Here is a 4,893-nt window from a genome sequence, read left to right as displayed (position 1 = left end):
ATATATTCCATTAACCTCGGGTACTTGAGGGGAATAATTTCCTTAAGGACACACTGTGCATTCAGTGGGCTCGATTTTCTTCCTTAAAATTATTTTTCGGATACTGTTTTGATATTTTCCAGTTTCTGGTTTATACTTTCTGGTTTTACAAAGTTTATTGTTTTCTGGAATATTTTTTTTCCAAAGTTACTGTTTCAATATATTTTCATAATACATATCACTAACAACAGGCTCTGTTGTACCTGGGATTAATATGCAAATGAATGGTCTTAAAACATGTCAAACAGAAAACTTTTCAACTCTTGGAAGAGTACAACAGTTAGATTCCGCTTTGGTCACGAAAGTTACAGTTATTGTTAGAGTTCGCCCCTTTCTTCCTTGAGAAATTAACTCGATAAATGGAAAAGCAATCTCTTGTGTCTCTATTCTCAACTTAGAATGTGAGCCTTCTGAGGATGTCACAGTTCATCTCAAAGATTATGAAACTAGGTAAACATTTTCTCGATTGTTTTGCATGCTCTATGATCAAATATGTTTTATTACTTGGACTAGTACAGTAGCACGACCTTATCCTGGGGACCGTTTTGTTTTTGACTGTAGTCGTAATGAATGCTACAAGTTGGATGCTTTTTTTTGCTCAAGACGACAACAATATAAGCCAAATATTTGGCAAAGAAGTCAGTCCTTTGATCCCTGGGATATTACATGGTCACAATGTCACAGTATTTGCTTATGGCGCTACACGGAATGGCAAAAATTACACCATGCAGGTATATTTTGTTTTTCTGCGTAACACACAACTTGCTCCATCACTCCTGCAATTGGACTAAGATGCTAAAATATGCACATGGATTAGGATATAACCACAGAGTTACGACGTACCTACATAATGTTTCTTTTCAATTTTTTTTTGCTGCTTTACAACTTTTATAAAATAGACCATGAGTGAGCAAAGGAGATATCAGACTTCTCAGATTGAACCATGCATAAACTTATCCCATATTTGCAACCATTTGGTCCTAGTCTTCAGAGCGATTTCTCTCTTTCCTGAGGGAGAGCATGGTTCTAGCTTAGAGCATCTTGTCTGCTCCTACTTGAGCCGAGGGTCTATCGGAAACAACCTCTCTACCTCACACAAGGTAGGGGTAAGGTCTACGTACACCTCACCCTCCCCAGACCCCACTTGTGGGATCATATTGGGTATGTTATTGTTGGTCCTAGTCTAGAACTTTTCCTTTTGACCTCCTCAGAGATATGTCTGTGAAGTATATAGTTTCTTGTAGGCCTTCCTAATTCCTGCACGTGTTCGTGAATTGTTTAGCAAATACCTTGTTGCTGATGCAGGGAACTGAAAACCTCCCCCGTCTAATGCCACTTGCAATGTCCTCTATTTTCTCGAAGAGCAAGGGGAAAAGTACCATAGAAATATCATACTATGAAATATACATGGATAGGTGCTATGATCTACTTGAACTTAAGCAGAAGGAAATTTTCATATTGGACAACAAAGATGGGTAGATTCATCTCAAAGGACTTGCACAAGTTACCGTCAATTCCATGTCAGAGTTTTTAAGAGGCGTTTTGTTGTGCGGTTCAGAGGAGAAAAGTCACACATATGGGTGTTAATGATGTCTCTAGCAGAAGCCATGCTGTTGTCACAGTTTATGTTTCTACTCCTAGTTGTGATGATACTGGGAATGTTGTTACAGGAAAATTGAACCTTATTGACTTGGCAGGTTTAAACACTATTAGAATTAACCATGAATTATTGTGTAAGATATGAACTGAAATGCAACTCACATGTGTAACTCAATTGTCATTGGATTAGGAAACGAAGACAATAGAAGAACTTGCAACACTAGAATTCGTTTACAAGAGAGTGCTAAGATCTACCAGTCATTATTTGCATTGTCAAATGTAATTTATGCATTGAACAACAATCAAGCACGAATACCCTATAGAGAAGCAAATTGACAAGGGTATTGCAAGACTCTCTTGGAGGAACAAGCCGTGCTTTGATGATCGCTTGCTTGGTAGGATGTTGTAGATATCATCTCTTGCCTTTGAGTACCACGAATGAAACAACATTCTGAAATGTTGTCGACTATTTTCTTTTCTTTGTTCATAGAACCCTGGTGAGTACCAAGAATCTCTCCATACGGTTAGTTTAGCAGCAAGGTCAAGACGCATATTCAATTTTATTGCCTCAGCACAAAAGGGAGATACTCCAAAGGTCAAAGTTGACATGGAGGCAAAGCTTCACTCATGGCTAGAATCTAAAGGCAAGACAAAAAGTACTCAAAGAACTGGGACTATTGATTCTCCATTTATTAGCAAAACTCCTTATTCTGTATGCTCTACCAGAAAGCTTGCTTTGTTTGAGAGCTCTTCAAAGCAAAAGTCCATCATTAAACAAGGCGCTTCAAGCATAAAAAAGAGGTAAGAGATTATTCAATAATCTTGTTGTATGTACCTGCCTTTGATTTTGATGATTGCTTAACTTTGTTGTAACGGGGATCCAGATGGAGCTGGTAGAAATCTATTTGATAATGGACATCGGTCAAACTTAGTAGTGGAGGTAAAAAACAAAACGAGGACTATAATTTCTGCCTAGTTCGTTTTGAGTTTATGATATAGCACTTCGTGTTAAATTGAATAAAATCCATGACATACTTGATTCATGGGAGGTCTTTTCTTAAACTTCTTAACTATTGTGTATGTGATTCCATTTCTTTGAATGAAGTTAAAATGGTAATCATGAAACTTAACTATCTCAATCCTCAGATTCTAGGATTACTGCACTTTGAGTTGATGTAATGTCTGATAGCTTAATAAGATCTCAAAGGAAACAGTTCCTATGTTTTGGTCATCTTTGTCACGAAAAGAATCACTTAGTTAGTATGTGAACAACTAAAATTTAATGTAATCTTTTGAAAGAACAACAGAACAATTGATCACATTTTTCATTATGTCTGAATTGGAGTTGATTGATAAATCTTTTTAAGTTTTTGTTTCTACATTCATGTGCAAATGCAGGCTCGGGGCCTTGCTGATACTGGTGGACAAAGAGAAGAAAAGATGTTTGAGGTTTTCTCTGAAAGGGTTGTCCCTGATTCTAATACAGCGGTGCATGGTACTTGACCATTATAATAACCATATCTCTGTTTTTACAGTCTGCTTCATATATTCTTCATCCAATTCTATATAGCTGACTCATAGTAAGCTTCAAGCATGTGACAGTTTTTCGAATTATATATGTGCCAAAGCTAGTTCTAGTGTTCTCCTCCATATATTCTTCCCTTCGAGAGGTAGTATTATAGCTGTCCTGCAGCAATTCATATCAAGTTGCAACCATGAGACAATTTTTCAATGATGTAGTGCCAAAGTTAGTTCCATATTTTCTATCAATGTTCTCATACAGAGTGGTTGAATAGCTACTTTGCATAGCTTTATTAGCAAAATTTTACCAGTTAATGCCTAAAACGTTTGACCTCTTCGAACATGGTTTATTTTCACAATATTAGCTGCTCTTTGAGTTTCTTACTTTTCAATATAATCAAATTCTCATTTTTCTTAAACTTGTTCCTTTTTTTTTTAACTTGCTTCTGTTCACGGATGGCACACAATCTTAGGCGACCCATTTCACGAAGATTTTAATAAGTCAAAGCCACTGAATTCCCGGTGTGCTTCCCCCCTCTTTCAAGTAGTTTAAGGGTCATCAGAGAATCAGTTTCCTCCTCCACTATAAAAAAATAATCATGAAAAAGGAACTCATCTACACATACACTAGAGAGGAATTCATGCTACTATTAAATCATCTACTTGAAGCATCCCTAACCCCATTACCCATTTAGACTAATGTCTCTGTTGGAGTTTATTTGTCTAATTGACCCTATTACAGATAGCTGGTACTGTGTCCTCAGCTTGAGATAACACTCTTTAGCAACTTATTGCAAGGAAATCCTTAGCAATACCAATTGCCCTTCACTTTATAGTTAGATCATTGACACAGCTGATTATCTTTGTGATAGTATAATCCATGCATTGCACTGCTTTTACCTAGCTGCTGTAAACAACAGTGTTTTGCCCAAGCAGTACTGCCCATTCTTCATCTGATCTGCACAAATGATGCATTGATTCCCTCCAGCTGCTTCAAGTAGCAACATGTGAAATCATCTGTAACTTTGTGAACCTGCAGATCAGAAAACCAGCAAGCCCAGGCTGCAGCTGCTTCCCAAAGTATGTTCCTTCGTGTGTGTCCCCAACTGTCCATATGAACTCCCTTTCATCCATATTTTCCATGCATAGGATCAGTGACCAGTACCAACTGCAGTAATAGACACCAGCTGCTAGTTGCACTGTGTGGTCTGGTGGAGCTGTAGAAAAGTGACTATCTCCATGCCAATGTACCTTTCCATTTGCTGTATATTGATCATTTATACTTGAAAAACCAGTTTGTCACCTCAACTTGCATTATTTCCCATGTCATTGTAAAAAAAAACAGCTGCTTCCTGTTGTTTTGACAGTTCCATGCAGACTAAGTACCTGCTGTCCATTGATATTTCCTCTGTGCATTTGACCTAAGATCAGTGATACCTGCAAAAAAGAAAACTTTATTAGTGAATAAAAATATCACCATGTTCTCCTCCAAAAAGACTTGAACATGATGATAATATGTCTTTTTCAGTCCAACACTAACAAACTTGTTGTTTAGCAATGAATATCCTCCTGGTCTTCATATGAGCCAGTTCTAATCAGTAGACTTCATCTGTGCTGGTTTTCCTACCACACCAGCAATTTCACCAGCAGCTAGCCTCCAAGCCAAAATCCTTATTTCTCCATGGATCAGTAATATCAAGCTCCTGGTGTTTATTCCTTGCTGCAAACCAGCAA

General features: G+C 37.5%; 1 pseudogene; it reads left to right on the top strand.

Moving 5' to 3' along the window:
- The first annotated feature begins 253 nt into the window (after window positions 1-253).
- On the top strand, window positions 254-3,928 carry LOC132639629 (kinesin-like protein KIN-10B; annotated as a pseudogene).
- The last annotated feature ends 965 nt before the right edge of the window (window positions 3,929-4,893 follow it).

This window comes from Lycium barbarum, chromosome 5 (assembly GCF_019175385.1).
Source record: "Lycium barbarum isolate Lr01 chromosome 5, ASM1917538v2, whole genome shotgun sequence".
NCBI lineage: Eukaryota > Viridiplantae > Streptophyta > Magnoliopsida > Solanales > Solanaceae > Lycium > Lycium barbarum.
This window is presented reverse-complemented; position numbering and strand designations above follow the sequence as displayed.